The following is a 15,576-nucleotide window of genomic DNA, read 5'->3' as shown; positions in this document are numbered from 1 at the left end:
TGGAACATAAGTAGCAACAGGGAGCTTACCTCGAAGGAAGCCCAATCCATTTTCAGATAGGTCTAATTACTATGAAACGTTTCCTTCTATTTCAAGGATATTTGTCTTCCACAAATTTGCACTGATTGGTTTTTGTTTTACTCTCTAGAAATCAATAAATCAATCCACAAGCATTTACTAAATGCTTCCTACCTGACAAACACTCGGCTAAGTTTTGTTTAACCAAAACAAAAGAAAGAGAGCCTGTCCTCAAGGACCTTGCATTTTAAAGAAGACCACGTGTACTTATATAAATCTAAGGGAGTGGTCCTTGAAAGTCCAGACAGGGGGAACCTTCAGCCTGAGGCCACATGTGGCCCTTTAAGCCCTCAAGTCACATGTGGCCTTAAGGCCATAGGTTCCCCACCCCTGGCCAAGACAAAGGGGAAAAAAGATTGTGCCCAGTCCTGAACACTACGTCCCAGATATAATTTTCTTATCTTCCCAGATCCCCAAAGCCTTTCTCAGGATTCACTCAGTATATGCCACTTTAGAGAAGGTAGCAGGAGTTAACCCTCACCCTAACTTCAATAGTCACATACTCCAAAACCCAAGTAACCTGGTTATTCATCCTGAAAAAGAGATAACCACAGTAGTTAGCATCTGTTAAATCCTAATGTGGCGCATTTGTCTGCATAATTGGGTCAAGAGCCGTCATAATTCTATCATTTGAAAGAAATAGTCATATGTGGGACCTTTGCAGCCCTGGGTAAACCCAAGTCCTGCTCAACTGCAACGTTCATGTGTGTCTGTGAAGTCTTTAAGGTTTAAGAAAGAGACTGGCTGGCTATAGCCCTGGCAGAGGAAGTAGGCACTAATAGCTTCACACTTGAGCTCCTATCTCTGCCAATGACACTGCTATGACTCTTCCTGTTTCTTCTTTCTTCTGCGCACTCAGATCATCCTGTTTCTCTGCTGCAAGCTTCTGAGGAAACCGGGTCATTGAGTGCAACATGGGGTGGACTGCCCTCCACTCCAGAGCAAGTACAGGTATTCTGACTGTCTTTTGTCAGTTTCTTGGTGTTAATGAAAAGCTTTTTAATGGGGTTTCTGCTAGAACTGAATATGCACACAAAAGAATCCAATGAATGGAAGAAATCTCTCCCTGGTGTCTTTCAAGAGAGGAGGAAGATGAACTATTGTAAGACTTTGGGTGGAGAAAGGTAGAAGTGCAGGCTGTCTGACCTGACCACCTGGGTTGTGGACACATGGTGTTGCTATACACTGGTTCATTCTTTCCTGTTGTTAGGTGAATGTGTATCAAAGATGGAATGGACCAAGTAGATTTCAAAAGGTCAGGAGAACCATTGAGAGTCTGCTTTAGCAACCAGAGCTAATAGTTTCAGGAACCAAGTTCAGTGAGTAGCGATCCCTGAGGAGTGGCCAGCTAATCCAGAACAGAAGTAGATTGACCTGACAGTAAGGAAGATACCCAGTGCTACAAAAGAAGGAGCAATTCTTTCATTTACTATGCCATGCCCAGAAGTGAACTTGTAAGAAAAATGATGGCAGCAATCACCTTTACATTTTGACCAACAATCCCCAAGGATCAAGGTGGCCGAGAAGAGTAGGTTCACTGTTTGGGAGGTCTTTCTATTTCAGTTCCTGTTCTCAGTAAACATCTTTTTGAAAAAGTTAACTGACATTAATTGGTTAACTGATGTTGAGGCAATAGCAACTGGTCAAAATTATGTTAGGGCAGCTGCCACTAGTTAGATGATTTAAGGGAGATACTGTAGCAAACCATTGGGTGATATTAGGGGAAACACACTGGATGGGGCCTCATGACCTCCCTGGCTTCCTTTAAGTCCCAACTAAAATCTCACCTTCTATAGGAAACCTTCCCCATTCCCCCCCCCCTTATTCCGGTGCTTTCTGTTGTTTAATTATTTCCTATTTATCCTTTATATGGTTTGGTTCATATACACATTGTTTGTACATTGTCTCTCCCATTAAATTGTAAACTCCTTGAGGGTAGGGACTATTTTTTGCCTCTTTTTGTGTCCCCAGCCCTTAGCACAGTACCTGGCACACATTAGACATTTAATAAATGTTTATTAATTAATCATGAGAGATAGTATTAAAAAATACCCAAGGTTATCCTTAAAACTTAGAAAGGAAATAGTGGTCTTTCTCTGAGAACATGACCTGGCAGAGAAATAGAGGTTGGAAGAGTAAGCCCAGAGTCTATATGTGCTACACTTTTACGGACAGGTTTTTTCTCTTGAAAAATATAAGCTCAGGGCAGCTAGGTGGCTCAGTGGGTAGAGCACTGGCCCTGAAGGCAGGAGGACCTGAGTTCAAATCCGGCCTCAGACCAAACACTTGACACTTACTAGCTGTGTGACCCTGGGCAAGTCACTTAACCCCAACTGCCTAAGCAAAAAATATGTGTGTGTGTGTATAAGCTCCATGAGAATAGGGACTACTTTATTTTTGTTGGATCTGAAGGGCTTAGTACAGTGTGCAGCACATAGTAGAAACTTAATAAATGACTGTTACTTGATTACTTGTTTGAGTTCATGGAAGAGGTGGCATTTGAATTAAGCTTTAAAGGATGGTTAGGGGAAACAGAGTAGTTGCTTATTGATTGGGGAATGATGATTAAAATTTGGCATACAGATGTAATGGAACATCAAGCAATAAAAAAATGACTTTGATGTATTCTGCTAACCATGGGAAAGTTTGTATAACTTGATACAGAGCAAAGGAAGCAGAACCAAGAGAACAATGGATAGGGTTACCATAATAACATAAACAAAAACTACACCAAAAGCAGCCGAACTCAAATTAATTTCAATGACCAATCTTGGTCCTGGAGAACAATGATGACATATATTCCCTTACTCTTGGTAGAGAGGGTGGGAGATTCTGGGGGCAGTATGCTATACATGCTGTCTGACCCAGTGCTATTGTTGATTGGCTTTTCAGTATTCTTTCTTTGTTAGAAGGGGGAGGGGAGGCCAAGAGTGGTGAGGGATGGGAGAGGTTGGTTTCAGGAAATGACTATGACTGAAAGACAGAAGACTTAAACAAAAATCTATTTTACAAAGGCTTTTAAGCTAGGGTCTACAGATTAAAAATATACATATTTTGATAACTGTACAATGCAATTGATTTCCTATAATCTTGTGTTTTTTATTTTATTTTATGCATTTAAAAACATTATTCTCAAAAGGGTACTATAGGTTTCACCAGACCAGCAAAAGGGTCTATATCACAAAAGGTTAAGAATCAAAAGATTTAAAAAGAAAAAAAGATGGATGGTGTGTGAGAGAGACAGAGAGAGAGAGAGAGAGAGAGAGAGACAGAGAGAGAGAGACAGAGAGACAGAGACAGAGAGACAGAGAGACAGAGAGAGACAGAGAGAGACAGAGAGAGATAGAGAGGCAGAGAGATAGAGAGAGAAAAAGAGAGAGAGAGAGAGAGAGAGAAACAGAAGAGTGATAGAGACAGAGACAAACAGAGAAAGAGACAGAAAAAACACAAAGAGAGAGACAGAGACAGTGCAAGCCCTAACTCAACAGAAAATGATAGAAACATGATGAAGGTGCTGCCTCCTCTGCTTGTCAGCCTCTTCCCAGAGTCTCTCCCTCCAGTGCCTTGAAGAGAGTTTGGAAACACATGTCTTCTCTCTACAGTCAGGAACTCAGAAGACCATGATCTCTCTGCTCCCCAGATCTTCCCAGCTCCACCCTTCACACAGGTATAAGGAGAGGATCCCATGCACATAGGCTTTGACCCTGGAGTTCCATGTACTTGCTCTGTTATCACTCTATGACTCACAGATCTGAAGTTCTACACAACTGTTGCCCTCTGCCCTACATCATGCCATTTCTATGAAGAACATTAGAAAAAGAGACTCACTCTGCCATCAGGGCACATATAGGAAAGAGGCAAAAATCAAAGGTGAAAGAAAGCAGGTGAATCCTAGAATCATAGGTCTATAGCTGGAAGAAACTTGAGCTGCCATTTACAAAGAAGAGACTGAGGTCCACAGAGTAATTTTAAGTAGCAGTCACCATTCGAACTCGTCTGGTGACTCCAAGTTCAGAGTTCTTTCTACTGCACCAAAGTATACAAATAGAACTTTTAAAGAGGTCTTTTAGTCTAATACATTTCCTTACTTTTCCCCCGGAAGCGTCAGTTTCCTAATTTGTAAAATGAGAGAACTAGGGGACATGAACTCTAAGATCCTTGCCAGCTCTAAATCCTCCAATTCTGTAATTCCCCAGGCTGTATGGTACTTAACTGTCCTTAGACAGATGGTAACTTCCTCAATTTTTCTTAAACACCCACAAAGAAGGCAATTTGGCAACCTCCCTCAATGACCCATTACAATGTTTAGCAATCTTTTACTTTCTGAAAATCATGTTATATTCTCCATAATTCATTCTGGAGAATTAGTGGTAAATTTCATCTTTTTATTTGCTTTTCTGATGTGTTTTAAGGTCCCTTCCAATTCAAAAACTCTAAAATCTTATGATTGCGTGACATCACAGCAGGGGGTAGGGAGGAGGGGGAAGTTAGCTCTTTAGGTTTAAAAACCAGCCTCATATTCCAAATAAAATGGGCCCTATGTTTCAGAACAGCTGAAGGCAGGTGTAAGAAAGAAGTTTTAAACTGGCAGGCATTGGAGGCACTGACAGAAGAAAACCACACAGAGAGAGCTCCCCCAACCCCCTCGACCTCCCACTTTGAGGCAGGGCAGGAGACCAATCACTGGGCACTGCCAACAGTGAGACCAGAGGCAAACTGAAAATACTCAAATGACAAGCCAGAGCCCATCTGAGGGGCCCCCAAACATAAGCAACATTCCCAACTGCCCACTCTCACTGCAAAACCTCACTATTCACCAATGTACAGTAGTGGGTGAAGGTAAAGATCACCAACTCTGCACCACATTAAGGTTCTGAGCCAACACCCCCAGTCTGAGCAGCCGACACTAGCCCAGGCTCCAGAGGCGGGATCCCTTCTTGACTCTAAGAGGACCAAAAGTTAATGAAAAACTTTAGAGACCCAGAAAATATCCCATTGAAAAAAAGCCTGGTTAGAAAGGTTTTTTTAAACATGTTCAGAAATGTGCAAATCCAACCTCACAATGCAGGGCAGTGTGCATGGGGGGAAGGAGGTAGACCAAGATATGGAGGGAGACAGAAAGAGAGGGAGAGAGAGAGAGAGAGAGAGAGAGAGAGAGAGAGAGAGAGAGAGAGAGAGAGAGAGAGAGAGAGAGAGGGAGAGGGAGAGAGAGAGAGAAGGGTGGAAAGAGACAGAAACAGAGACACGGAAAGACAGAGAGAAAAAGAGGAAGGGAAAGAGATAGATAGGGAGGGAGGGAGAGACAAAGACATGGAGAGAGAGAGAGAGAGAGGAGGGAAAGAGACAGAAACAGACACAGAAAACAGAGAAACAGACACAGAAATAAAATCATCTAGTCCAATTCTCTCGTTTTTGAGATGAAGAAACTGAGATTCAGAGAAATTAAAAGACTTATGCATCAACCCTTCTTGATTCCCACCTTCCCCCAGCTTCTAGTAATGACTCGTCTCCCAAAATTGTCATGTATTCATCTGTGTATACTTACATTCATTTCATCCCCTCTTTTAGAATGTAACCTATTTGGGAGGAGAATCTATTGTGTTTAGCACATAGTCAGCGCCCTTGGGGAAGGATATAGACCAGCCGGTGCAGGGTTCAGGGCCAGTATGATGTGACCCATAGGATAGATACACACATGCACATACATTTACATACACACACACACACACACACACACACACAATTGTCCCAATACAACCCCCCAGGTAGAATACCGTCCAAACTCAAATGAGTAAAGGGGGAGAGAAGCCCATTTCCTGGAGAATGTCACACAAGACAACTTTTGCTAAATGCAGGTGGGGGCTGGGTGGAAGTGGTAGGAAAGAATCCACTGAAAAGCCCACGTCTAAAGGGATATAACTTTGGGATCCGATTCTCACCCCGAGAGGTGGCCCCAATCCATTCAAGTCTGCCGCATGCATGACTGGGCAGCAGAGCCTGCCACTGCCCATGGATAAACAGAGAATTTCCATCTCCATGTTTGTCCATCCAACACCTTTTGCCAGCATGAGATTAATAGACCTTTTTTTTAAAGGAAAAAAGGGGAGGGTGGGTTAAAGGCAGCCACACACATTCCCTCCTCTCCCAAATAAATTAAAAAGTGGGAAGTATTTTAGGCAAGAGCTTGTTTTGGTGGTGAGCTGTCTTTTTTTTTCCCTTTTCCCCCCATGGCTTTAGGCTATTTTACCAACCAGAGTCAAACAAAGAAAACTTGGAGACCCAAAGAATAATAAGTCAAAACAGGCTGGGGGGGGGAAGCAGCTAGGAAATAGTCCTTTCCAAATGAAGCAAATTTGCCAGCGCACCTCCCAGCCTGCCTTGTCCCATTTTGGGCCCTAATCAAGCCAGGGATCGAGGTGCCTTCATGGCTTCTTTTTATTACATTTCCCATCAACACTGCAGTTTGTCAAGCTAAAGAATCCATTTGTAACTTCAAGACACTTTTTTCCCCTCACTCCTTTTAAAAATTATTAACATTCACTAAAAGAAAGGGAGAGGGGTGCATGGCTTGCCCTCTTTTCAAATTGCTTATGAAGGAAACCCTGCTTATCACAACAGGTGCACTGGCTCCTGGCACACATGTGCGCACACACACACACACACACACACACACACACACACACACACACACACACACACAGAGCAAGGCAGCCCAGAGCTGAAAGGCTAAGAAATTACTTGTCCTCTTTGTCAGCTGCTCATAGAAAAAGGGTAAAGCCTGCTTTGGAAAGAGATCTTGTGTCCTTGTAAAAAAAAAAAAAAGAGGGTAGAAGAAAGATTTAAAGATGGCAAAGAGAGGGCGGGTGAAGAAGTGTTAAGGGGAGGGAGAGTGAAAAGGAGCTTTTGATTGGGTTGACTTAGGTTTGCTAAGTAGGAAAGTCAGTGAGGCCTGGTGAAAGGCCATTGAGAAGAGGTCCTAAGTGTCCTATAAGACTTCAACCACATCATTTCCTTGCCTTCTTGAGGAAAACAAGGAAGAAGATAATGGCATTCATGCTGGCTGTTGGGAGGACCAACTGACTGTAGAAAGAGACGGTGAGGCAGAAACAAACTCTAGTGTGGTCCTGGCATTCCTCACAAGAAAGGGGGTCCAGGTCCAGCACCCTATCCAGGTCCACAACACCATATAGCCACTATGTAGAATAATTAGGATCACACTAGTTACAACATGAAAAGTGCTTAGGAGAGGTCAGTAAGAGATTAGAGATACAGAAAGGAGGGAGGAATTATCAGAGGTGGGAATAATTGTTATTGATTGTCCTTTGATCTCAAAAAGGACTGTGACATCAGGGAGGTGATGCCATAACATGTAAGTGGTGGAGACAGGGAGAAGGGGGAGGGTGATGGGACAACATCAGGAAAAAACGTCATGTAGGAAACAACACCTCTCCTAGGTCTTAAAGAAAAAGTAGTTCAATGTCAAAGATCGAGGGAGTTCATTACAGGCGTAATAGAATTTTGAAACAAAATGATAAAATACACATAGGTGGGAAAGAGTAAAAAAGAAAGAATAAAAAGCTCTCCAATTTGACCAGAACACAGACCACTTAAAGAGCAACAGTAAAATATGTCATGAAAATTAAGTTGAACAGATTGTGGAGGGCTATGAACGCCAGACCAAGGAGCTTTTAATTTTATTCATTAGGCAATTAGAAGTCACTGACAATTTTGTGCGGCCCAGAGTGACATCATAGAATCTATGTAGTAGGAAGATTACTTAACAAGCAACATGATGACTGGGAGAGGGAAGAGATTGGGGATGAAGTCTCTTCTATCAGCTAGGACAAGAGTTCTGATGTAAAGTAGTTGGAGCCCATTTATGCTAGGGTACAAGAGAATCTTGAGTTAGGATCAAAAGGATTTTACTCAACTGGTTTCAAATTAAGAAACTCCATGGGAGTCATCTCCTCCAGCAACCTAGTCCATGCAAGGGACACCCCTGATCATTAAATGGTCTGTACAAAGGGCTCCCAAGAGACCTGCTGTAAACTGCGCCTTAATAGGCCAGGGCTGGTTTTGAGCCATTAGAAGCCCTTCAGGTCATAACTCTACCAGACTGAAAGCTTCATCAGGATTACCAGTAGCCTTGGTTTATCCAACCTTTGAATCTTTCCTAATGCCTTGCTATTAATACGGGGAGCATTTAATAAATGTCTGTTAAAATAAAAACTCATGTGGGTGGCCAGAACTTTATATCATTACCTAACTCCCTTTAGCAGCTACTAATATTCTCAATACTTGATTGGAGGAAGCAGGACAGAAAGCCAGTAGAGAGTTGTTTTATTTAGAATAAATGTATACCTAAGTTATGTTGCTTCCCCCTACTCGTTCAGAGACCTCCCGTTTTGGAGGACCTGGGTTCAAATCTGACATCTGTTACTTACTATGTGACCTTGGGCAAGTCACTTAACCTGTGTAGGCCTCAGTTATTTCCTCTATAAAGTGACATGATGACCTCTAACTTCCCTTCCATCTTTAAGTCTTTGATCCTATGGCCATGTCCTTGAGAACTTAAACCTTTCAGCTCAGGAATTCCCACCCTGGAGCCCTATTGTCCTGACTGATGAGTATCCTCTGTTTTGAGGCCCCATGCTTCCCTCCCATGTTTCACTTTACTCCCTGGCCATCTTCTCCCTTGCCACTACTCCCATCCCTTCTGTCCTTCTCACCTCCATCTAGCTTGCCAGTTCTGGAACCATCAATTCTGTTGTTACTACTGGAAAGAGTATATCAGGCTATTCTTCTAAGGCTCCACTCACCATCTCCATAATTTTCCAAATCAAATAACCCTCAATGTCCCCCTTTCCCCCTTTATGTGTGGCCTCCTCCTATTAGTACGGCTGAACAATTTGTGTTATATGATTATGATGGAATACTACTGTGCTATAAGAAATGATGAGTCCAATGATCTTAGAAAAACATGGAAAGACTTGCACAAAATAATGAAGAGTGAAATGATCAGAACCAAGAGAACACTGTATAGAGTAATAGCAATATTGTTTTTAAAATGACTTTAGGCAAATAAGTCATTTTGACTATTATAAATACCCAAATTAACTACAAAGGACACATGAAGAAAAACACTATCTGTATCCAGAGAAAGAACTGATAAATAGAAATATGTATAGAAGAATTTTACATATATGCATATATATGTATATGTATATATGTGTATATATATATACATATATGCATATATATGTATATGTATATATGTGTATATATATACATACACCTATTTGTGCCATCTTGGGGGAAGGTAGGAAAAGAAGAAATTTACATAATAACTTTATTATATATTTAAAAGGAATAGCAAGTTGTACATAATAGATTTACAGGCTCATGTGCAATCATCTGTTTTATTATACTATGTTATGGAAATGTTTGTTTTATTCCATAAATTAAAAATATTTTTTAAAAGAACATTAAAATAAATTAATTTTGTAGAAAAGCTCTGTGAGGGCACAGATAGTCTTTGTTTTTGTATTTATTTCTTTCCTCAGCACTTAGCACAGTATTTTGACACATACTAAGCACTTAATATAATACATGTAAAGCATTTTGCAACCTTAAAGCTTTATATAAATGTTAGTAATTAGTAAATCATTAATTCATTCATTTCTTGTGGGAACTCCTTCAAGCCATCTATTACTTAGAAGGTAAGTCTTGAGCAGTTGCTTGAAGCACAGAGTTGAAATATCTTGCCCATGAACACCCAGACAGGAAGAATGTGAGGCAGGATTGAATGCCAGGTCTTATTGAATCTTTAAGTAAGGTAGATTTTAGTGTGTGTAAGGAGAATTTTGTTATTCCTTTTAGATAATACTTTCAGGATCCTAGATAATATTTCCCATGAATTATGATCGAAAACAACTTCTACTGCCCAGTCACAGTAGAGATATAGGGGGGACATAATGTAGGCCTGCACTATGTTAGGTCATGACAATATTGCTAAAGTTAACCTGTGAGCTTAATATTGGCAAGATGCCTTCTTTGTCTGTTGCCCTATAAAACAAGTGGGTACTGGTCAGTAAGTGGGGAATCCATTTCAGAGTTTGGACAACGTATAAAGGAATGCGTGTACCTGCCTTGATCAGCCCTCCTCAAGGGTTGGGGAGAATATTGTGCTTGCCTCAACCAAGCCCCCACTGAGGCATAAGGGACTAGTAAGGAGTTGTGGCTCCTACCATTCTTTCCCGCCCCTGTGAGAAGGGTGATTAGGGAATGCTGTAGGTGCTCCCATTATCAGCAACTCTCTTGAGAAGACTAGACTAGAATAAAGTAAACTTATTTAACCTCTCCAAAGCTGTCTTCCTGTCCTTCTGGCTGTACAGATCAAGAGTGAAGCTATTAGAGGCTGGAACCTAAAAACTCCAGAGCCTCCTGTGTTGTTACTTGTCTAACAGAATCCCAGCCCAGAACTTCACCCCCTCCACGTCATTTTGCCTCTTTTGCTTAGAAAATAAGTATGAAGTAACAGAATTTATAAGGATTAGATTGCCAGGAACCCAACCCCTCCCATTTTAAGACTTGTCACGAATGAAGCCCTCTAGAAGTAGCTACAGGTCCAGAAGGTGGGCCCCCAAAGTCTAGAGACAAGGTCAGGAAAAGTCAGCATAGAGGATACTGCATTAGGTTGGATCTGTTCTGAGGCACTATTTTGTGGGTATTCAGGACTGTGAATGGGAGAGGGACAAGCATCTACTGCTTACTGCACTATCTTGGCTCTCGGAAGTCAAGCATAGAGCACTGACTTTGGAGTTAGGAAGACAAAGGTTCAAATTCCAGCTCTGCTGCTTATTACAACATTTTGTGTCATCTTTATAGGCTTCAATTTCCTCATCTGTAAAAGGGAAAGGTTGGACCAGATTGTTTCTAAGTTCCTTTCCAGTTCTAAATCTAGAATGCCTAATCTTACAAAAAAGAAACACTCAGGTTAGAAGGAGACAGTACCAGGTGAGGTCAAATCCCCCCAAATCCATGCATGGGATTGGTTATGTACAAGAAAGCTTCCCAGTAATGACCAAACCCTATTGGTGAGATTAAAGTTACCAGGAAGCAGTCTCAAACGCAGGTTCCAAAAAGTAATCTTTAAACTTGGGACTGTTATAAAAAGTGTGTTCCAATGAAGAAGGCCAACACTGTAATAAGGAATGCAAACAAAAGGGTGGTGGTCCATATGGAGAAAATAAAAAGGAAAGATATGTGGGAAAGGATCTGTCAGTGTTTGTCTGGCACTATTCAAGAGAGAGCATACAGTGTCTGGCAGGCCTTGGGGTGAAACAGAAGAGTTCATCAAAATCTACTGTGGTCGCAATGAAATGTCCATCAGAACATCTGCCTCCCATTGCTTTGAACCCTTATACGTCATGTCAACTGCTCATTACTAACCTGGTTTCTAAGCTAACGTAAGTACTGGGAAGGGGCTACCTTAGAAAGGAGACATGACTCCTACCAAATTACCAAAGATGACAGAGGATAGGTTTCATTAGCATAGGGAACTCCCAGGTGAGAACACTTCCTCTACCAATGTAAGTCAGCACCTTCTCTGTAGCTTGTAGGAGAGTTACTCAGAGCATTGAGAAGATGAAGGACTTATCTAGGGTTGCCCAACTAATACCTGCCAAAATCAGGACCTGAATTCAAATCTTCCTACCCCCTAGGGCAACTTTCTATCCATTCAACCATGCTGTAAGAGATGAAAGAATAAAAATTGCTTAACATGTCTATAGCAACCTAATAAATTATTGACAGGAATCTTGGTTTGATCCAGCTGTTATGGAAAGCAATTCGGAGTTATGAAATAAAAGTAATAAGACCATTCACGTCCTTCAACCCAGTAAGCCCACTATTCAGTTTATGCAGCATATGGGAGAAAACTCAGAGTCTGGAGTCAGAGAAGCTGGGTTTAAATCCCACTTCTGGTACTTGATGTTTATGGGACCTCCCTGAACCTCAATTCCCTTCTGTAAATTAAAAGATTGGACCCTATGGCCTATATGATCCCTTCTATCTCTGGACCTATGAGATCTTCAAAGAGGTCAAAGACAGAAAGGTCACACAGGTCTCCATGTGACTGTAGCTTTCTGGAAAGAGTATTGGATTAAAAACTAGACACAAATTCAAATGTAACCACGGGCAAGTCTGTGAAACTTGTTTCTTCAACTGTAAAATGAGGGTGATAAAATTGGTACTTCTCTTCCAAGGTCATTATAAGAATTAAAAGAGATAATGCATTTGTATCCAGCACTGTAATTTTTTTTTTTTTTTGCTCTGTAGGACTAGGTGTATGTTTGGCTCCCCCTGTCTATCTCTTTATCCAGGATATTGGGAGAATCAGCATCCAGGAATCTGAATAACTCCACCCAATCATTACTAAAGGGACCTTCTGGGCTACAGTGAAATATTTAATCAATTTCCACATCCTTGGAAAGTGCTAATATGGGCAGAAAACACATGTTTTAGGAGCTGGAAGAAAGGGCACCTAAAAAATGTGAGTTCATTCTGACCCAATCCAGTGTAAGTGATGAAGATCAGCAACAGGAACTACGAGAGAAGTCACTTGGTGGGGCATAATATTTGAGCTGTAACACTACCATAATGGAAAACTCTGAAATGCCCCACTCTTTGGGTAATCATTGAGTATTATAGGCAAAAGTATTTTCCTATGAAAAAGAAGCAGTAGCATCCACTGGGAACTTCAGTGGCATGCACACAAAGCAATACAGAGAAATTCTATAGCAGGATAACAACAGCAAGAGAGACATCCAATGCTGAGGCGGGAAACTTCAAGGAGCCAGAACGGTGAATACCAGCAACTAGAAGCTGTGGAGGGGTAGCTGGGGACCCAGTACATAGAATATTGGGGCCAGCGTGAAGAAGATCTCAGTTCAAAACTAGCCTCAGACACTAACTCACTGGGCCCTTGGGCAAATTACTTAACCTCTGTCTACCTTAGTTTCCACCACTAAAAAATGAGGATAATAATAGCACCTACCTCTCAGGGTAGGATGTGAGGGTCAGATGAGGTAACATTTGCAAAGCATTTAGCACAGTATCTTGTACATAGAAAGCATTCAAAAAAAAATACTTGTTTCCTTCTTTACTATGAAGAGCTGCAATAGGCACCCTAAAGAACCATCAGAGGAAACACCTAACACCTGCAATTATAAAGGTCTCTGAGATCGCTCTTCGACACGTGTCAATATTTTTTTTAAAATCTCTGATAAAGAATCTATTTGTCTTCTTTAACCTGTAAACAAACCTTGACTTCTTTGGGATTTATGAACCATGTACTTGCAAGGGGATTTGTGGATAACACACTGGATAGGATCACATAATGAAGTTCTCAGATTTTCTGGGTGAGAGCAATGAGCCAAAGATGTGATAGCTCTCTTGGGATATTCGTGTCTTGGGAGAGGCTCCTACCCAAGATTTTCACATGTAAAAAAGCTTTATAACATGGTAAAGCACTACATACATGTAAGTTTCTTATTTGTTTTTTGTTGTTATTGCTTTACTGTGTCCTCCCTACCCCCAAAGAAAAATAAAGCTTTACTGCATCTAGAAATTTGAGAGAAATGATTATTAATAACCAACAATTTGGGGGGATTCAGAGCTCTCCCTTGCTTCCAAAGTCCTGATTTTGAAAGTTCAGTCTCTTGAAGGACATTGATGATAATGAGGTTGAATCAACTGTCCTTAATCTTGGTAAGACCCCACCCAACCTCACAAGAAAATTAATCCAAGGTGGGGAGGCCCATCGTGTTCTGCTCAAGATTGGATAGAGACAGATCCTTTTGTTTAGATAGCCCAAGTCTGGGGGTGGTCTGAGTATATAGCTTCTCTGTCCAAGGGTAACATGATGTCCCTCTCAGCCCCTCACTGAACATCTACTCTTCAAAAATTATATAAACTGTGAACCCAACACCATGATTGTCTTTGATCCAAGAGAAATGCCAAATGACCATCCTTTTATTAATAATTTGCTGGCCTTATTAATAAAATGATTAAACTACTCAGAAAGTATGTCTGTCAGACTTTTTTAATTGTCACAGATTGCAATGGTGATATATACAGCCCCAGTATAAGGGTAATCATTTAAATAGATACTTTGTCCCCATGACCCAATTCAGGAATCTATCAAGTACCTATTCATTGCAATTCTTCAATATTAAAGGTACATAGACATATGGAAGAAATAAGAGAGGAACCTGGAAATAATTCTTGTTTTCTACAGTGCTACACAACAATACATACAACAAAACATAGAACAACAAAAATAACAATTATTGAATCGTAAATGGCTTTTTAAGGTCTGCTAAGCATATTTATATAGATTCCTAGTTTTGTTGTTCAGTCATGTTCAAATCCATGATGCTATTTTGGGTTTCCATTTCCATTTCTAGCTCATTTTACAGGTGAGGAAACTGAGGCAAATAGGGTTAAGTGACTTGCCCAGGATCACACAGCTAATAAATGTCTGAGACCAGATTTGAACTCAGGAAGATGAGTCTTCCTGACTCCAGACCTGGCACCCTATGCACTACACCACCTCACTGCCCTATTTACATATAGAGAGAGTGCTTAAGGTAGGGAGAACGCTAGCCACAATACAGCACCAAAGCAATGGGATTTTGCTGCAGACAAGTATGCATAATAGAGGAGGAATACAGAGTGGATTCCTAAGGAATAATGCCTACTCAACTTAATTTAGTTTTTGGACTGTCCTGCTAAGACAGAGGATCCATGAAATAGCCAACCTTTAGTGAAACATAGCCACCTGGAATAGAGAGGGCTAAGATCTCTGCCCAGAGAGAGGAGTCCAAGAGAAAAGACTGTATCATAGCCAGAGGGCACTCTGCCTGGCTTCTGTGAGTTGAGTGTGATGGGCATGAAAAAGAGATGTCAGCAAGATCTTATCAGAGAAATGTTCTAGTCACTCTGCCCTAGCCCGGAAGCTGATGGCAACATCTATGCCCAGTAGCCACAGCTGCTAAAAAATTATTTGAGACCTGCATAGCGATGCTTGAGATTGCACATCCATTGTAGAGCTTATCTAGTGAGAACAGCTCAATGACATCACCAAAATACATTGGTGGAATGGCAGCATTGGAGGTGTGAGCAACCCCCTCCAACCATGTACCCTAGCCAAATGTATTCCCTATACATGTGCCCTTTATGCAAAATTTCTATGTACCCACCCTCCCTACTAACAGAATATGAATTCATGAGATGCCTCAAGTTTATGAAGAGATAATCTGTTCTTATTATTCTGTTTCATTAAATGACTTTACTCTGAACTAACTGTATCTTTGGGCTGACTAGAGAAAGGCTTTGAGTAAATTCTGACCTATAGAGTACCTTGAACCTGGAGAATAGTTATTCTTGCCTTCTATACATTATCACTTGATCCTTGCAACAATCTACGACATAGGA

At 41.1% G+C, this 15,576-nt stretch overlaps 1 long non-coding RNA gene across 1 annotated transcript; it reads left to right on the top strand.

Moving 5' to 3' along the window:
• The first annotated feature begins 924 nt into the window (after positions 1-924).
• Positions 925-13,708, top strand: LOC144457002 (uncharacterized). Its single transcript, XR_013486259.1, has 2 exons — positions 925-1,029; positions 12,418-13,708. It is a non-coding gene; the product is annotated as an uncharacterized LOC144457002 (long non-coding RNA).
• The last annotated feature ends 1,868 nt before the right edge of the window (positions 13,709-15,576 follow it).

Source organism: Phascolarctos cinereus, unplaced genomic scaffold (assembly GCF_003287225.1).
Source record: "Phascolarctos cinereus isolate Bilbo 61053 unplaced genomic scaffold, phaCin_HiC Scaffold_4;HRSCAF=312, whole genome shotgun sequence".
NCBI classification, from domain to species: Eukaryota; Metazoa; Chordata; class Mammalia; order Diprotodontia; family Phascolarctidae; genus Phascolarctos; species Phascolarctos cinereus.
Note: the sequence above shows the minus strand (reverse complement) of the source record. Positions and strands in the feature narration are given on the sequence as shown.